We start from the raw sequence: 20,450 nt of genomic DNA, 5'->3' as shown, positions 1-20,450 counted from the left end.
TTTTCTAGTTCATCTTTAGACTTAAAAAAGATGGCCTCACATTCTCATCAAGCAGGCTAAGATATATGGTGCACAATTTATAGTTGATCTGATGACTGCATGTTGTTCAGACCCTGAAGCAACAAAGCAACCTCAAACCATAACCTTCTCGCACCATAAAGATGAGTATTTGTGATGCTCCCACGCTACCTTTGTCCTATATAGAAATACTAGTGCACACTACAAATTGATGCTTTAGTAATTAAGTGGTATTTATTTGCACTGTATATGTGATTTAGACTATTTTGTACTTTACTTTTGTACCTGGAAATTTGCACGTGTGTGTGTGTGTGTGTGTGTGTGTGTGTGTCTGTGTGTGTGTGTGTGTGTGCCTTGACACTGTAAAGGCTGATACACACTATGAGAAAATCAGGCGAACGACCAATCGTAAAATTTTGCTGGTTTCATAGCAAGTCAGAACTGAGGAAGGAAACGGGAAACGATGTACGAAAATTCTCGAACAACAAAAGCCTTTTTGTTTCTGATTTTATTTATTTATTTTTTTCCCTTCTCGTACGAAAACGTTACACATGAAATGAAAATAGTTTTTTCTTTTCACATACGAGAAAACTTTTGGAGTTTGACCCTTCGAAAATTTTAGTGTGCAAAGTCTGAATTGGAAGTTGAAAGTTGTGTTACACCCTATATGAAATTTGAACAATTGTGCCTTTTACAAAATTTTTCTTCTGCTTTTTCTCAGTGTGTTACCCCTCTTTACACTGGAGTCCTTGATTTTTATCACTCTATTTATTTGTACTGTATGTTATCACATGTTTACGTTAGCACTTACAACATTTGCAACTTTGTGGATAACAGTAGCACAGCACTTAAATACATATTTATTTACACCGCAGTACTTTTTAGTTGGTCTGAGGTTCTTCTATTTAAATGCTGTCTTCCGTTTTTGCACTAAACGTGTACTTTTTGAACAGCAAAGGTTTTCACACCTTCCATGCTAGTTAAATTTGGTGCATTTTCTTTCTGATAGCAAGTTTGACACCAACTGCTGCAAGTGTTACCTGCAGATCTCATGATAAAAATGTGAGATTCTTGGGGACTTCTTTTAGCATCCAATTGTCATCTAAAGTCTAAAACGATTTGTATTTTTAATGATTTCAAATATTTTAGTGAATTTTTTTTTTTTTTTTTTTTTTTTTTTTTTTTTAGATTCATAGGCATCCAAACCTTCCTTTGATCTGGGCATGGTGAAACCACACCTTTTTTTAAACAGCAGACCTTAAAGCCTAGCTCCAACTTTGCTATCACATTTAATCATTTTTTTTGGGTTGTTTTAAAGAAAAATCTGTAAGGTGAACTTGCATAGGGCCCCCTCCCCATTGCACCTAGTCTCGCTGTACCCAAAGCCGGCGATCTCCTGCACTGACACATCGTAACGCCGCTTTACCGGTTTGGGGATCAGAAATCCCTTGTGGCTAAATCTAAACATACCTCATAGAGGTATGACACCGACCAATCGGAACCCACGTAGCTTGTCCTGTCAGTGCTGGAGAAGAGGAGAGAAAGCTGCGGGGATTTCAAATCCCTGAGCTGGTAAAGCAGTGATACAATGTGTCGGTGCGGGAGATCGCCGGCCTCAGGTACAGCGGGGGCTGAGTGCGATGGCGAGGGGCGTCCAGTGTAAGTCCACCTTACAGATTTTCTGTAAAGGTGAACCTACACGTTTTAAAGTAGAAGTAAACCGCACCTCCCCCTTCTTCCTTTTTTTTTTTTTTTTTTTTTTGTTGCAAAACATTAGCATAAAGTGCTAGTATGAAATGCTTACCTTTTTTAGAATGAAGCCTTCCAGCAGCGCTCTGTGACTGCTGCTATAGCTTCCATCTTCACTCGGTCTTCCTTCCAGGTTCAAGTGCTCCAACGGTCTGATTGGCCGAGCCGTGATGACGTCACTTCCGCGCATACGTGCAGTAGCCACTAGTGGCACGGAGCTCTGAAGGGATGGCATGGGTATGCTGTCCCTTCAGAGCACATGCATCGGTGATGTCACTTCTGCATGCATTGTAAATATCTTCTAAACAGCGCAAGTCTATTATAAGGCTTACCTGTAGGTACAAGGTGAAAAAGACTTTTCTACCACTTTAATATAAATCAATCAGTGCAGCCACACCAAATGTGCAAAAGATCATATAATGGTTGCAAGCTCAGCACCAACAAAAGTGATTTCACCACACATTCAATTAAACAGATTCCAAAAAAATAGTGCAGTTCAACCTATATGTTTTGTTTTTTTGGAAAAACTAGCTTTATAGGTGTAGACAAATACGATCAAAAACACATAACGTAACTACAATCCATAAAAAGATTGTGTATGTAAAATTGATGCTAAGAAAATCCACTACTGTGCTTCAAAAGTGAAGATTTATATAACTTAACACTTGAATGTCTAAAATGTGCCTCCACTAAACGGTGAACAATGGCCAATCGCCTCCCATATATGACCACTGATTCAAAGGTTAGGTAAAAAAAAACCTTCCCCCTTAAGGGGTTAATCCTCTGACGTCTCTACAATCTTCCTCTCCCCTCAATATTGGAATCCAGGCATTGGATAAAGATCATGTAAAAACAAGAGAGCCTCTAGTGTTCGCCGCAAAAAGTCTTTAATACTGCCCAATATAAAAAAATACACTTATAGGATGTGGCACTTTAGTGGAAAAGATAAACACTGTAAAAGTCCGCTGTCAGCCAATGGCAAGATGGCCACGGAATGATGTCACAGATGGGCTCCCCCCCCCCCCATACGCATTACATCCTAAGACAGGGACTTCTTCAGTAGGAGCACTTTATAAGTTGTGCTGCACTGTTATCTGGAATCAGTCAAGCTGGCCCAAACAAACCATTTCCTTTGCTAATACATGCCACAGCTGTCAGCGCTGTACAAAGTATATGTAGTCTTAGCTACATAAAGTATACAATGAAGTGTTATAGCTGCAGTACAGGCACATCCTGTGCCCTTCCTGGAACAAAATGGAGTCAGGCTGAGCAGTATTCAGTCATTCACAGGAAGCCTTGTATTTTTATGTATGAATACAAGGCTTCCCCTTATTGACTGAGGTAGGGATTGAGTTATAAATAATGAAGGATTGAACCAGGAAGGACCTTTAACGAAGCAGATTTATTGAGAACTGGGAATAGGCCAAAGCATGTTCAAAAACATAGGGGCTCCCGAGGCCTTTTTATAACAAATTTTACAATAGAATTATATTGGCTATATGATTGGTTGCTTAGGTCTATATCACTTTAGTGGTTGTAAACCTCAGGCATTAAATACGAACAAAGCATATCTTTCTATATTATATACTTGTCTCAATTAAGAGCATTAAGTGCCATTCTATCTGCTGCTTCAATCCTTTGATGAGCCTGAATCACTTCTAACAAGTTTTTCTGACACCAAGATACAAAAGTGATGGGAGGGATCTCCATCTGATTGACCGCCTCGGCTCTGTTCCTGTGTGCCGTGTGAAAAGGGGGGTCCCTTCAAATCAATGAGCTCTCCTCACTGAGCTGTGCCCTGTGTAATTACAGCTCTCTGTCCCCTTTTTGGTGGTTCAAACCAACTTTATAAATTCTGCACATTAAAGGGATGTGCATAACAGGAGGCCAGTCATTCCACTGTGTATATGTAAGGGTTTACAACCACTTTAAATCTGACACTTGTCATACAGTCAAATAATTTAATTCCCAGAATTCCTAATATAAAATATATTATTTTCATAGTGAATTCCAACTAAAATAATTTTTTCAAAAGTATTCTTTAAAATTCAGGCAGACCCTTATCCTATACACCTGGCGGCTTAATTAAGGCACATAGTTTAATCATCTTATTAAATAAAAAATAGCATCCTTGTTCTTGGGGGAAAAAAAATGTTGTTGAGTTCAACTTTTAAATGTAGATTTTCTATATTATGAGAAGGTGTGCAAGTTTCTAGAGACTATTGCCTAATATTAAAATAATATTTTTAATAATTATTATAATATCAAGAACGTATATGCTATTTAATATGAATAATATAAAATGCATGGGTTAATATGAAACTTGCACTACAGGATTGTGATGTCGCCATCTACCTGCCTTACCACCTCCGCCAATGATGTCACACTGTCCACCACAGCGACACAGCGATTCTGAGGAAGTCTTGCATTTATTGATGAAATGCAATGCTTCCTGTGGATGGTGAAGCAGTGCTCATTCTGACTCAGTCCTGGGAACAAGTCAGGAAGTCCCTTTTGCCAAAACACAGTGCTGTACAGAGGCAGAAGTAAAACCTTTAGGGCCCCAATGCAAGAAACCATGATGCAGGGACCTCCCTGACCCCTTTCTCCCCCTTCTACCCTTTCTACCCCTTCTCCCCCTTTCCATGTGAGCACTGGGCTTCCAGTTCTGGGAGGGTGTCCATGGCGATCCTCCCAACCCCCTGCCTTCTGTACTCCCTGGGGCATACATTCAGCACCCTCTGTGACTGCTGTGTCCTTTTTTGCTCATTTTCTGCTCAAACAGCAGCTCTCCACCCCTAATTTCCTCTCCCTCTCCTCTCCCCTAGTGCTTTCTGTTGTCTAAACTAAACCACCTGAAGCTCTAAAATGCTTTTAATACACTTCTAAATCACTTTAAAACTGCTTGTAAAAAGCTGCAAAAAATAACTAAAAATTGCCAGTAAATACATACTTTGTGTGAATGAAGCCTTACAGCTCAGAGCCTGCACTGACCGTTTTCTATCCCTCCTCACACACACAGATGGAAGAGGAGAGAGCCAATCTACTCCTGTGGGCACAGTGGGCAGTGTGAAACCCAGTAGCTGAATAATCAAATTCAGTTGCTTGGCTTCAAACTTCCTGTGGTGCACACAGAGAGGGCTAGGAGGAGAAGGAGCAGATCGGCTCTCTCCTCTCCCATCTGTGCGAGGGAGGAGGGAGGGGGAACTGTCAGTGCAGGCTCTGGGCTGTATGAGAGAGAGATGCCCTCAGCAACCCCCCCCCTCTGGGGCCCCAGACAACAGGGCCCAATCGCAAATGTGACCCTAGTAGTTGTGCCACTGGTGCTGTATACTCTTATGTAGCTGATATTACATATAGTTTATATATCGCTGACCATGGCCACGTGTATTAATAAAATAAATGGTTAATTAGGGGTCAGCTTGACCCAAAGGAACTATTTAACTTTTTACATATACAGTGGCAAGGCGGCTCTCCTGCGCCAGATCACGTACTAGGTACATGATCCGCCGCTTCCAGGTAGGGGGCGTGCGACCCGGAGGTGATTTATACATCGCAGATGCCAATCAGCCGGGAAGACTCACAGGACAGGGCTCTGCATATGTAAACAAAGCAGAGCTCTGTCCTGTCAGTGGGGACGTTTTAGGATTTTCTTTTCCCGCAAAGCAGGTAATAGAATCTGTTCCTTCCCTTTAGTAAAAGCACCATACATATACACCAAAAACGCTGGCTGGACATTTAACCCTTTGAGTACCGTGGATGATGAATTCTTTCACAACCAGTGTCATTAGTACAGTGACCTTGCATATTTTTAGTACTGATCACTGTATTCATGTCACTGGTTCCTGCAAAATGTCAGTGTCTGATTTTGTCTGCTGCAATATCGCAGTCTCACTGATTGTATAGGTACATGAGAAATTGTATAGATTGTATACCATAGTTTGTTTTGCGCAAAAGTACCATAGATAGTACCATAGTTTGGTTTGCACAAAAGTTTTATAGCATCTACAATCAATATACATCTATTGGGATTTTTTTTCTTTTCTTTTTTTACAAAAATATGTAGCAGAACACATATTAATCTAAATTTATGACGAGAAAAAAAAAAATTTTCTCTCAAAATTGTCAGTCTTTTTTTGTTTTATAGTGCAAAGTATAGTTAAAAATAAATAAATAAATAAAACGCGGTGGTGATCAAATGCCACCAAAATAAAGCTATATTTATAGGGGGAAAAAAAAGGACCAAAATTGTATGTGTTGCACGACCGCACAATTGTCAAAGTGACGCAGAGCCATATGCAAAATAATAAACTTTTTTCTTTTTTTTTTTTTTTTTTTTTATAGAAAAGCTGGAGTTGGGCTTTAACCACTTCAGCCCGGGAAGGTTTTACCCACTTCCTGACAGGCCATTTTTTGCGATATGACACTGCGTCGTTTTAAATGACAATTGCGTGGTTGTGTGACACTGTACCCAAATAAAAATTGATGTCCTTTTTTTCCACACAAATAGAGCTTTCTTTTGGTGGTATTTAAACACCTCTGTGGTTTTTATTTTTTGCGCTATAAACAAAAAAGCGTGACAATTTTGAAAAAATGAAGAAATTTTTTTTTACTTTTTGCTATAATATATAACCCCAAAATGTAAAAAAAATAAAGTCTTTATCAATTTAGGCCAATATATATTCTGCTACATATTTTTGGTTGAAAAAAAATCCCAATAAGCGTATATTGATTGGTTTGCGCAAAAGTAATAACGTCTACAAAATGGGGGATGTGATTTTATTTTTTATTTATCGGGACTGCAGCATTGCGGCAGACATATCTAAACCTAAGTGACACACTTTGGGGCCCATTAACACCAATACAGTGAATGCAAAAAATGCACTGATTCCTGTATCAATGACTCTGGCAGGGAAGGGGTTAACTACAGGGGTTATCAAGGGGTTAAATGTGTTCCCTGGGAGGTGTTGCTAACTGAGGGGAGTGGATGCACTGGAGGAAAAGTGATCTCTCTTTTCCTCCCTCACAGAGCATTGGTGTGCACAGCGGGCGCGGCACGCACACAAACGCCCCCTAAACCACGTGCACAAAATTACGTACAGGTACGTGATTTCGCGCACCCAGGCCACCCTGCCGCAGTAGATGTAAGTGGGGCGGTTAAAGTGGTTCTAAAGCTAAAATGTTTTTTACCTTAAAGTGATTGTAAAGTCTCTTTACTCTTGTTTGTTATTTTTATATATTTTTTTTTTTCTACGTGCATGCTCAGTGAAATGGTTTTGCATAGAGCAGACTGGATCCTCCTCTTCTTGGGTCCCTCTTCTGGGCACCCGAGCCGAGTCACAGCTTCCTGTATCCATTCAGACATGGAGCCGCGGCCTGGCCTGTCTGCACCCTCTCTCTCCTGATTGGCTAGCCACCTTTGACAGCAGCAGGAGCCAATGGCTATGCTGCTGTGTCTCAGCCAATCAGGAGGGAGTCTCGGATGGCCGAGACACTCATGGACGTCACTGGACAGAGAAGGGGGCTCAGGTAAGTATTAGGGGTGCCGGGGGGGGGGGGGTGCTGCTGCACACAGAAGCCTTTTTATCTTCATGTATGTCTTTAAGTAGATATTACAGTGTCCTAACTTTTTTGGGTTTTACTGGTCGTTTTTTTTTTTTTTGTTTTTTTATAAATTTTCTGATTTTAAAGGTATGTCTTTTAAGATCTACTTTGTTTTTTTTCTGTCATCTGTCGTTGCTTAAAGCTCATTTCCATCCTGTTCTCTTGACCACTAATGCCGTGTCCATTTCTTTGTGATTTACTAAAGGTGCTTTCATTAATCACATGGGACTGTAGGCTGTTCTTCTGGGCATGTGCTGTGATTATCTGACATGGGGAGAAACCAGATTCCACTTTTGCCATCTCTGCGTGGAATTTCTAATGAATCTGTTAACAGGTAACTAAATTCTATTTCTATATTTCTATATTTAATATGTCCTTGTGTCTAGGTATTTTATGAGCTTTTTTAAAAAAAAAATAAAAAATCGAAATAATGCTAAAACAAAAGTTAATGTGAATATTTTGCATTTGTTATTTTGATACACAAACTCTAGTAGTTTTATGTTGCTGCAGTTTGTAAATGTTAATGAGGCAATTGTTGTCTTGATTGGAAATACTGTGCAAGACATAAGCATTGTGTATAGAAGTACTTCTCACTAGGGGTGCAACGGATCAAAAAACTCACGGATCGGATCGTTCCTTGGATCAGAGTCACGGATCGGAAATTTTTTCGGATCAGGAAATACTAAGTGAATTTTCAAAAACCTGTGAAAATTCCACCACCATATAGTCCCCACTGTAATATCCTCGTCGTCTCCCCCACTGTAATATTGGCTGAGCATGGCTGAGTATTGCAGAGTATCGCTGCACTGTGAACCGAGCCTTGCTGTCCTAAACTTATTCAAGCAAGCTGATGTTCTAAGATTGGTTACTATGCACAGCTGCACCAGATTGTGTGTGTGTGTGGTTCCTTTTTACTAAGACCCCTTTCACACCAGGGAGTTTTGCAGGCGATATAGCGTTAGAAATAGCACCTGCAAAACGCCCTAAAGAAGCTGCACCATTGCATGTAGTGTGAAAGCCCGAGGGCTTTCACACTACATTGGTACGCTGGCAGGACGTCAGAAAAGTCCTGCCAGCAGCTTCTTTGGAGCGGTGAAGGAGCGGTGTGTTTACCGCTCCTCCACCGCTGCTCCCCATTGAAATCAATGGGGCAGCGCTGTAATACCGCCGGCAAAACGCAGCTATTGCGGCGTATTGCCGGCGGTTTTAACCCTTTCACGGCCGCTAGCGGGGGGTAAAAGCGGCCGAAATGTGCCGCAAATCCAGCGGTAAAACGCCGCTAAAATAGCGACGTTTTACCGCCCACGCTATCGGTGGTGTGGTGTAAAAGGGGTCTTAATTTCCCCCATGGTGTCAGAAGCCCCCACACCTGTTTAGGAATTGATATTCCAGTTTGACATAAATGGTTGCATTCACACCTCTTGCAAACCAGTGATTCCCTCTGTTCACATATTTCATTTTAACCTCTTTACCCTGGCAATTTGACAACAGTTTACACCTTCAGCCATGTATATCTCTATAGATTAACACATAAGCGGATCCCTTGGAGTCAGGAAGTCTGCATATGTAAATAGAACAGGGTAGTTGGTTCCAAAACATTTCCACCTTCCACCCTGTTTATTGGACAATCAACATTTTGCCTTCACATATTTTGTGGTGATTGGATTAAGGTGACTGTAATATTTGTGTACATATAAATACTGGGCTATGTTCCAAACACTCATTAGAACTGAATAAGTGGTTTGGATACGCTGTGAAATATCGTCAACGTTGTAGAACAAGCGCAGTTGAATTTGACCAGTTACTACTAGCTGTACCATAACCGGGATGAATGAGAACAGACATTTTGTTTAAAATCGCTGTGCAGTTCCATTACATTCTAGGCCTAGGCTATAGATTGGTCCTCGATGAGGAGGCAGCCAGTGTGGTATTCTGCATTAGATGGATTGACAGTGAGAATGTTTCCTAATTGAACACGTTTCACCTGTTCTTAAAAATGCACTCGTTCTATGTTTTATAACCTTAAAAAGAAGTATGGTCAAAGCTGGGAAATGGGTAAGCTCAAATTGTTTAAAATGTGTATTTTAATAAACCTTTAAAAGTTTGTCATCTTCATTGCCTCATAGTTGCTGACCTCTTATTGTTCACCTTTTGAGAAACATGGGAGTAGAAAAGGATGACTTCATCTTGCCTTTTATTGAAGTTGCTGTTAGATGTAATGGAGAGAGAGGGAGGTTGTCCCTCTCTGGTAATTTCCGTGTACATTTTTAACGGCCAAGTGTATTACGTAAAATGTTTCAATATTAGACCTCGTATATCTGCCCACTTCTGTTTTTAACAAGTTTCTTTTGTAAAGTTTCTACATCCTGTTGGGAAGTTATTGCTCTTTTTAGCTTTGTATCCTGAGCAAACACTGAGATTGAACTAATTTATTCTAACCTCTATATCATTTATGCAAAGTTATTGGTCCCAGGAGAGAGCCCTAGGGCACCCCGCTCACAACTTTAGGAAAATATGCTAATAATCACTCCTCCCCATGTTGGCAACATCAGAGGTCCGACATTTCTTGTAGTTGGCCACCAGGTTTGCACACATCTCAAGAGGGATTGGTAATTCGAACCTTCAGCTCCCTCTACATAATTTTTATTTATTTTTTTCTTGATGGGGTTAAGGTCTGGAGACTGGCTAGGCCACTCCAGGATCTTAATGTGCCTCTTCTTGAGACACTCCTTTTGTTGCCTTGGAAGTGTGTTTTGGGTCATTGTTGTGACAGACTCACCCGAACAGGGGATTTTGGAGGAGACTGCAGGCTAGCCTCTTGCCTACTGACTATGGGCCCTGACTTTTAAGGAAACACTACTCTTTGTGAGGCGTATGCCCTGGGGGTCCTTGGAGTAATGTTACTTTTGGATTTGAGTCTGTCTCCCCAAGAAACAGACTCTGGTACTCCTAGGCCCGGGGTCCATGTTAAGGGCCTATAGGCCACATTTTCAGCAAGGACTGCTCCACACTGTGGGACTCAAAGCAGATTCTGATGTCATCAGCAAACCACCTGTCTGGGGGCCCCGGCCAAATGTGCTTATTAAAAGTAGGTCTCCTGCTATTGTCTGAAGGTGTTCTGTGTCTATACTTCTGATAATGTGTATTGCACTGTGTGCAGCTCGGTGACAGCAAGTCCGACCTGAAGTAGAGATCTCGGAATAGTAATAGTCTGGGTGGGTACTAAGTCACCCAGGTGGCTACTTAATGTTTATAGTATATGTCAGTTGTTGTAATTATATTCCTGGCTAGTTTGTATTTGTATGGGTAATATGATCAGGAGTGGGGGTATCTTCCTGGTGTGTGTGTGTGTGTGTGTGTGTGTGTGTGTGTGTGTATATATATTCTGTATTCTTGTTCAAATAAATAGTTCTTATTCTGGTTTACACCAAAACCCGTACTGCCTAATTCTTGGAAGAACTATAGCCAGATTCACTGGTCTTGTGTTCCAGATTTTGGAAAGCAGCTTCTTGGCAGAAATACCCAGTCAGGGTGTCCAGAGTCCATCACAATTGTCATGCTGGAATACCCATCCATGACACATTTTTAATGCCCTGGCTGAGGGAAGAAGGTTTTCATCCAAGATTTGACGGTACATGTCCCCATCCATCGTCCCTTTTGTTGTGGTGAAGTTTCCCTGTCCTCTTGGCAGAACCCCCCCCCCCCCCCCCCCAAGCATAATGTTTCCACCTCCCATGTTCGACGGTGGGGATGGTGTTCTTGGGGTCATAGGCAGTATCCCTCCTCACCCCTCCCTCCTCCTCCCATGTCAAGTTGTGTTGATTCTAAAGAGTTAGATTTTGGTCCCATCTGACTAAACATTTTCACACTCTTCTCTTCTGAATCATTCAGATGTTCATTAGCAAATTTTAGACAGGCCTGTACATATGCTTTCTTGAGAAGGGGACCTTGCAGGCGCTGAAAGATTTCAGTCCTTCATGGCATAGTGTGTTATCAATTGTTTTCTTGGTGACTATGGTCCCAGCTGCCTTGAGATCTTTGACAAGATTCTCCTGTGTAGTTCTGGGCTGATTCCTCGCCGTTCTCATGATCATTGAAACTCCACAAGGTGAGGTCTTGCATGGGCCCCAGACCGAGGGAGATTGCCTGTTATTTTGTGTTTCTTGCATTGCCGAATAATTGCACCAACTGTTGTCACCCTCTCACTAAACTTCTTGGCGATGGTCTTGTAGCCCATTCTAGCCTTGTGTAGGTCTACAATCTTGCCCCTGTCATCTTTGGATAGCTCTTTGGTCTTGGCCATGGTGGAGAGTTTGGAATCTATCTGATTGTTTCTGTGGACAGGTGTCTTTTATACAGGTAACAAGCTGAGATTAGAAGCACCCCCTTTAAGATAGTGCTCCTAATCACAGATTGTTACATGTATAGAACACACATGGGAGCCAGAAATTTTGCTGATAAATCAAATACTTTTTTCACTCATTAAAATGTGAAATCAGTTTATAACTTTTTTGCAATGCATTTTTCTGGATATTTTTGTTATTCTGTCTCTTCAAACCGTTGGTTTACAAGTGAATCTGCCTATCCCCGTGAAACCACCACAGCGCTTTTGGGGGTAGATCCTACAGCTGTCACTTAAAAATAATAATGTAATCGGGATTTAAACCCCTATTAGAAAATATAGGAATAAATGGAGGCGCTACGTGGTAAATATAAGATAAAGTAGTTAATTATAAACTAATCATGTGAATATATCATTTCATCCTGTGATAAGTGAAAACAATAATAATAAATTGGGGGAAAAAAGTAGGCACACTTAAAAAAAAAAAAAAAAAAAAAAAATTCAAATACAATAAATACACAAATGATTATGAACACCATGTGACAAAAGTGAATTTAGAAATGAACTTAAAATGACATTCTTGACAAAATGACAGAATCCCATGATTAAGTCTCAGTTACGAAACATGTCGGGGTGTAGCTATACCTCATTCTAGCACATGTGATGTAGGACGATGTGACGAGACATGGTGCAGTGGAGAGCGAAGGATCGGGTTGAGGAGCGGATGAGAACATCTTCAGCATTCACACTTCCTGGGTCTGCCGCGACTGCTTTACATTTAAACCTGCTGCACGTATTGCTTTGATGTGGTTTACTGGATGTGATTATCTTTTAATGCTTGATGTGAATTGTTTACATGTGAGTACAATGGTGATGGAAGTTTGAAATTTTAGTACATTTATTGAACGTTATCACACTATTGGAGCCCTCTTTTTCAATTCACATGTGGAGCAATCACTTGATTCAGAGTGCTTTTATTCATCATTGGATATTGGAGATCTGATTTGAAACACCATTTTGGTTAAGGCAATTCTGGCCAAGCACGAGAGTGTGAGGCTAAAGCAGCTGGTGATAGCGATTCCACTCCCCTCACAGAAACGCAAACGCACAGGTGTGGTGGAAGCTTGCAAGAAACACATAATTTTCACTGGAGTGTTTGTCATTCATTGGACTTTTGTTCACACAATATATGGACCTTTTGGATTTATTTTGTCAAGAATGTCATTTTAAGGTCATTTCTAATTTCACTTTTGTCACATGGTGTTAATCACGTGTGTATTTATTACATTTGCATTTTTTAAGTGTGCCTACTTGAATTTTTTTTAATTTTATTATTATTATTGTTTTTCACCTTCCAGCAGGACAACGACCCTAAACATACAGCCAGAGCTACAATAGAATGGTTTAGATCAAAGCATATTCATGTGTTAGAATGGCCCAGTAAAAAGTCCAGACCTAAATTCAATTGAGAATCTGTGGCAAGACTTGAAAATTGCTGTTCAAACACTCAAATGTCACTCTAATGCGCAAAGATGGTAGAGACATACCCAAAGAGACTTGCAGCTGTAATCACAAGGTGAATCTTATCATAGGGTGAAATGATATATTCTCATGATTCGTTTATTCTGTCTCTTACTGTTAAAATAAACCCACCATTAAAATGTATAGACTGATCGTTTCTATGTCAGTGAGCAAATATACAAAATCAGCAGGGGATCAAATACTTTTTCGCCTCATCCTATGTGATAGACCAACACAAGGTGGCACACAATTGAAGTGGAGAGAAAATGATAAATGGTTTTCAAACGTCTTTTACAAATATCCGAAAAGTGTGATGTGCATTTGTATTCAGCCCCCCTGAATCAATACTTTGTAGAACTACCTCTCTACAATTACAGCTGCAAGTCTCTTTGGGTATGTCTCTACTATCTTTGCGCATTAAAGTGACATTTTTGCCCATTCTTCTTTGCAAAATAGCTTATGCTCTGTCAGATTGTATTCAGAGTGTCGGTGAACAGCAATTTTTAAGTCTTGCCACAGATTCTTAATTGGATTTAGGTCTGGACTTTTTACTGGGCCATTCTAACACATGAATTTGATCTAAACCATTCTATTGTAGATACTGGCTGTATGTTTAGGGTCGTTGTCCTGCTGGAAGGTGAACCTCCACCCCGGTCAAGTCTTTTGCAGACTCTTAACAGGTTTTCGTCTAAGATTGCCCTGTATTTGGCTCCATCCATCTTCCCTCTCCCTGCTGAAGAAAAGCATCCCCACATGATGCTACCACCACCATGTTTCACAGTGGGGATGGTATGTTCAGGGTGATGTGCAGTGTTAGTTTTCCACCATACATAGCTTTTTTGCCAGCTAGTTCAATTTTGGTCTCGGTTGACCAGGGCACACATTCCACATGTTTGTGTGTCCTTCACATGGCTTTTCGCAAACTGCCAACACAGCTCGTTTTGGATTTATTTTCTTTCTTTTTTTTCTTTTCTTTTTTTATATTGACCAGAATAAAAAGTCCCTACAAATTGTAGGAAAAAAGGGTCTACAGAAAAATGAAGACTGTCGCATTACATTTGGAGCATATACAAGGTTTTATAAGGAAATAAAAAGAATAAAAGGAAAACGCAAAACAACCAGAGCTTTTTGAGGGACAATCTACTCTCTGATATAACATTCAGAAATACCCAAGCTCAGGCGAAAACCATTGTAACTCTTGGTGGGTTCAAAGTTGTAACAGCCTTTCCATCACTAGCTGTGGTGGGGCAAGATTTGGGTTATCAAGCCAACTCTACCAAATGAGGTTAAACTTAACTGCTTTTCGATGGCGATAAACTAAATGTTCTCTAGGTAAAAGGGAGTTAACATGGGTGATCCACTGCGCCTTGGTAGGCATGGTGGCTGCCAACCAGAATCAGTCAAGCAGCTTTCAAGCTAGGTACAATAATCTGGTCACCATAGTGCAAATGCCTTTTTGGATACATTTCAGCATCTATTGCGCCCAGCAAGCACACGAGATCTAAGTGTTTGGGCTAGGTCAAAAATAACCTGTAAACCTCCGCCCAATACCGGGAAAGTTTGGGCAACACCAGGTCATTTTGTGCAAAATCCCCTCTGACCATTTAGCATTTCAGGCATAATTGTTCTGTGGACAGATTCTCCCACCTGAGCTGTTGGATCTCTGCGGCTCCTCCAGAATTACCATGGTGCTTCTCTGAGTAATGGTCTTCTTGCCCAGCCTGTCAGTTTAGGTGGTTGTCCATGTCTTGGTAGGTTTGTAGTTGTGCCATACGCTTTCCATTTTCGGATGATGGATTAAACAGCAGACATGTGCAGAGTAAATTATTTCGTTTCGGAATTTCGTTTTCGTCCGAAAACTTAATTTATTTAGTTACTCCCAAAATTCGTTTTTATTTATTTTGTTTTTCGTTCAAAAATTGCATTCGTCTGAAAATCCACATGAATTACGGTCAAATCTGTCTTTGAAGGCTTATGGTGTCTGTCGAATGTATAAAGAAGATTCGACGGAGCTAGTATATAGCATACTTTAGAACCCCTGTTAAAGTCTATGGGACTCCAACGTTCAAAATCTAAAGTGCTAATTTTAAAGACTAATTTGCAAGTTACTGTCCTAAAAAGTGTTTGGGGACCCGGGTCCTGCCCCAGGGGACATGTATCAATGCAAAAAAAAGTTTTAAAAATGGCCCTTTTTTTCGGGAGCAGTGATTTTAATAATGATTAAAGTGAAACAATAAAAGTGTAATATTCCTTTAAATTTCGTAGGGGGGGGGGGGGGGGTTGTCTATAGTATGCCTGTCCCTGCACAAAGTGTCATTTATGCAGGAAAAAAAGTCCTTTTAAAATCACTCGCAGCTATTATGAATTGTCGGCTCCGTAATACAGAGAACACTCATTGAAAGTCATTGATAAAAATAAAAATAAATAAATAAATAAAAAAGCGTGGGGGTCCCCCAAATTCAATTACCAGGCCCTTCAGGTCTGGTATGGATATTAAGGGGAACCCTGCCCCCTCTGATGTAACGGAAACCTGCCTGTGTTACATCAGAGGGGTGCGGGGTCACCCATACGTCACAGGGAACCCCGGGTTTCCCCTTGCGTCAGAGGGGGGCGGGGTCAGGTGACGGATGGCCCCGCCCTCCGTATATAAGAAACGTCAGACCGCCGGAATTCATGCAGTGTCTCCTCCGCGGAGACAGAAGAAGGATGTATTCGCTGCGCTGGATGAGATGAGCCATTGCTGGAGAGATGACCGTCCGTCGCTGGATAGCAAGCGTGGATTACCACCGCTGGAATCCTTTTTTTTTTTTTTTTTTTTTTTTTTTTTAATAAAGGAATTTTTCAAAAGTGTGTTTGTCTTATTTAACTATTTTTTGCACTTTCTTTGTGAAATGGTAGGGGTACTTTTGTACCCCCTTACCATTTCAAACAGGGGGGGCCGGGATCTGGGGGTCCCCTTGTTAAAGGGGGCTTCCAGATTCTGATAAGCCCCCCGCCCGCAGACCTCCACAACCACCGGCCACGGTTGTGGGGATGAGGCCCTTGTCCTCATCAACATGGGGACAAGGTGCTTTGAGGGGTCACAGACCCCCAAAGCATCCTCCCAATGTTGAGGGCATGTGGCCTGGTACGGTTCAGGAGGGAGGGGGGGCCGCTCTCTCGTCCCCCCTCCCCTCTTTTCCTGCGGCCTGCCAGGTTGCGTGCTCGGATAAAGGGTCTGGTATGGATTTTTAGGGGGACCCCCACGGCAATTTTTTTTAAAATTTGACGCGGGGTTCCCCTTAATATCCATACCAGACCTGAAGGGCCTGGTAATTGAATTTGGGGGACCCCCCACGCTTTTTTTTTATTTTATTTATTTATTTATTTTTTTATCAATGACTTTCAATGAGTCTGTATTACGGAGCCGACAATTCATAATAGCTGCGAGTGATTTTAAAGGACTTTTTTTCCTGCATAAATGACACTTTGTGCAGGGACAGTTCTAAGCACCAGAAACATGAGCCCCTTCACAGGCATATCATAGACACCCCCCTACGAAATTTAAAGGAATATTACACTTTTATTGCTTCACTTTAATCATTATTAAAATCACTGCTCCCGCAAAAACGGCCGTTTTTAAAACTTTTTTGCATTGGTACATGTCCCCTAGGATAAAAAAAAAAAGCGTGGGGGTCCCCCAAATTCAATTACCAGGCCCTTCAGGTCTGGTATGGATATTAAGGGGAACCCTGCCTCAAATTTAAGAAAAAATTTACGTGGGGGTCCCCCTAAAAATCCATACCAGACCCTTTATCCGAGCACGCAACCTGGCAGGCCGCAGGAAAAGAGGGGGGGGGGGGGCGAGAGAGCGGCCCCCCCTCCCTCCTGAACCATACCAGGCCACATGCCCTCAACATTGGGAGGATGCTTTGGGGGTCTGTGACCCCTCAAAGCACCTTGTCCCCATGTTGATGAGGACAAGGGCCTCATCCCCACAACCGTGGCCGGTGGTTGTGGAGGTCTGTGGGCGGGGGGCTTATCAGAATCTGGAAGCCCCCTTTAACAAGGGGACCCCCAGATCCCGGCCCCCCCCCCCCTGTTTGAAATGGTAAGGGGGTACACCATTTCACAAAGAAAGTGCATAAAATAGTTAAATAAGACAAACACACTTTTGAAAAATTCCTTTATTAAAAATAAAATAAAAATTAAAAAAAAAAGATTCCAGCGGTGGTAATCCACGCTTGCTATCCAGCGACGGACGGTCATCTCTCCAGCGATGGCTCATCTCATCCAGCGCAGCGAATACATCCTTCTTCTGTCTCCGCGGAGGAGACACTGCATGAATTCCGACGGTCTGATGTTTCTTATATACGGAGGGCGGGGCCACCCGTCACCTGACCCCGCCCCCCTCTGACGCAAGGGGAAACCCGGGGTTCCCTGTGACGTATGGGTGACCCCGCACCCCTCTGATCTAACACAGGCAGGTTTCCGTTACATCAGAGGGGGCAGGGTTCCCCTTAATATCCATACCAGACCTGAAGGGCCTGGTAATTGAATTTGGGGGACCCCCACGCTTTTTTTTTTATTTATTTATTCATTTTTTTTATCAATGACTTTCAATGAGTGTTCTCTGTATTACGGAGCCGACAATTCATAATAGCTGCGAGTGATTTTAACCACTTGCTTACTGGGCACTTAAACCCCCCTCAGTCCCAGACCAATTTTCAGCTTTCAGCGCTGATGCACTTTGACAATTGCGCGGGCATACAACACTGTACCCAAATGAAATTTCTATCATTTTTTTCCCACAAATAGAGCTTTCTTTTGGTGGTATTTAGTTACAGCTCGGAGTTTTATTTTTTGCTAAACAAACAAAAAAAGATGCAAAAAAAAAAAAAAAAAATCATGTTTTAATAGTTTGTTATAAAATTTTGCAAACGGGTCATTTTTCTCCTTCATTGAAGTGCGCTGATAAGGCGGCACTGATAGGCTGCATTGGTGGGCACTGATGGGCTGCATTGGTGGGCACTGATAGGCTGCATTGGTGGGCACTGATAGGCTGCACTTGTGGGCACTGATAGGCATAGTTAAGGCGGCACTAATAGGCACAGATAAGGCGGCACCGATGGGCACAGATAAGGCGGCACTGATGGGCAAAGATGGGCACAGATAAGATGGCACGGATGGGTGGCACGGATAAGTGGCACGGATGGGTGGCACGGATGGGCACTGATAGGTACCACAGATAGATGGGACTGATGGGCACTGATAGGTGGCACTGATAGGTGGCACTGCTGGGCACTGATGGGCGGCACTGCTGGGCACTGATGGGCGGCACTGCTGGGCACTGATGGGCGGCACTGGGGTGCAGCACCTTTGAGGCAGATTGGGTGGCACTGTGGGGTGGCACTGTGGGTGGCACTGTGGGCATTATGGGCACAGACGGGGGCACTTACTTTTACTTTGTTATTTTTCAGGATGGCACTGCGGGAGGCAGGTGGGCACTGGCAGGTGGCATGTGCTGCCTTTCATTGCTGGCCGTGATCGGGACTGATGTCCCGATCACGGCCGCCGGTGATCGGCTTTTTTTTTTTCTCCTCGCGCTGTCAGCGCGAGGAGGAATAATAGCCGATTACCGGCTCCGTTCTATCACATGATCAGCTGTCATTGGCTGACAGCTGATCACGTGATAAGGGGTCGGGATCGACCCCTTACACGGATCGGTGATCAGGCGAGTCTCACGGACTCGCCGATCACAGAGCGCGCCGCGCGCGCCCCTCAGGGGGCGCGCAGGCCGCTCGTAACCAGGACGACGTCAATAGACGTAGTCCTGGAAATCTAGGTCCGCGCTAATGCCGTCATTCGGCAATAGCGCGGTACCCAAGTGGTTAAAGGACTTTTTTTCCTGCATAAATGACACTTTGTGCAGGGACAGTTCTAAGCACCAGAAACATAAGCCCCTTCACAGGCATACTATAGACAACCCCCCCTACGAAATTTAAAGGAATATTACACTTTTATTGTTTCACTTTAATCATTATTAAAATCACTGCTCCCGAAAAAACGGCCATTTTTAAAACTTTTTTTTGCATTGATACATGTCCCATGGGGCAGGACCCGGGTCCCCAAACACTTTTTAGGACAGTAACTTGCAGAATCTTTTCTCTCTTGTCAAATCTTTTTTCTCTGTCGAATATTTTCTATATAATCTTGGACTAATAGAGGTAAGGTTAGGCACATTCGACCACAGGTTCTATAGACAGATTATTGTCAGAGTCACGTCGAATCTCCTATTCTATATCGAACTGTTGTAACAATGAAAACGAAAATAAAGCATTTATTTATGTCGGATCTTTCGTTTTACGGATTCTGTGCTTTCGTTATCGTTTGTCAAAACGAAAATAGCTGAAATTCGGACGAAAATGCATTCGGACGAAAACGAATGCACATGTCTATTAACCACTTTCAGACCGGACCATTTTGCTGGTCAATGACCAGAGGTCTTTTTACAATTTGGCACTGCGCTGCTTTAACTGGTAATTGCGCGGTCATGCAATGTTGTACCCAAACAAAATTTGCGTCCTTTTTTTTCCCCCACAAATAGAGCTTTTTTTAAAGGTATTTGACTGACTCTGCGATTTTTTTTTTTTTTTTTTTTTTTTTTTTTTTTTTTTTTTTTGCGATATAAACGTAAAAAGACCGCAAATTTTGAAAAAAAAATGATATTTTCTACTTTTTGTTATTAGAAAAATCCAATAAACTCAATTTTAGTCACACATTTAGGCAAAAATGTATTCAGCCACATGTCTTTGGTAAAAAAAAAAGTCAATAACTGTATATTTATTGGTTTGCGCAAAAGTTGTCAGATCTACAAACTAAGGTACGTTTTCTGGAATTTACGCAGCTTTTAGTTTATGACTGCCTATCTCATTTCTTGAGGTGCTAAAATGGCAGGGCAGTACAACCCCCCCCCCCCCCCCCAAATGACCCCATTTTGGAAAGTAGACACCCTAAGGAAATTGATAAGAGGCATGTTGAGCCCATTGAATATTTTATTTTTTTGCCTCAAGCGATTGAATAATGACAAAAAAAAAATATTTTTTTTTTTTTGCACAAAGTTGTCACTAAATGATATATTGCTCACACATGCCATGGTTATATGTGGAATTGTACCCCAAAATGCATTCTGCTGCTTCTCCTGAGTACGGGGATACCACATGTGGTCGACTTTTTG

At 41.9% G+C, this 20,450-nt stretch overlaps 1 protein-coding gene across 2 annotated transcripts in view; it reads left to right on the top strand.

The window, feature by feature from the left end:
• The window catches only part of LOC143982545 (ubiquitin carboxyl-terminal hydrolase 49-like), a 162,622-nt gene that overhangs the window by 80,810 nt on the left and 61,362 nt on the right, over positions 1-20,450 (top strand). For both annotated transcript variants that reach the window (XM_077481383.1, XM_077481384.1), the window contains exon 3: positions 7,577-7,705. The gene's annotated coding sequence lies outside the window, so the exon portion shown is untranslated. The remainder of the gene's footprint in view (positions 1-7,576; positions 7,706-20,450) is intronic.

Source organism: Lithobates pipiens, unplaced genomic scaffold, assembly GCF_037356315.1.
Source record: "Lithobates pipiens isolate NorthernLeopardFrog02 unplaced genomic scaffold, aLitPip1_a1.2 Scaffold_16, whole genome shotgun sequence".
NCBI classification, from domain to species: Eukaryota; Metazoa; Chordata; class Amphibia; order Anura; family Ranidae; genus Lithobates; species Lithobates pipiens.
The sequence above is the reverse complement of the archived record's forward strand: the minus strand, read 5'-3'. Positions and strand labels throughout refer to the sequence as shown.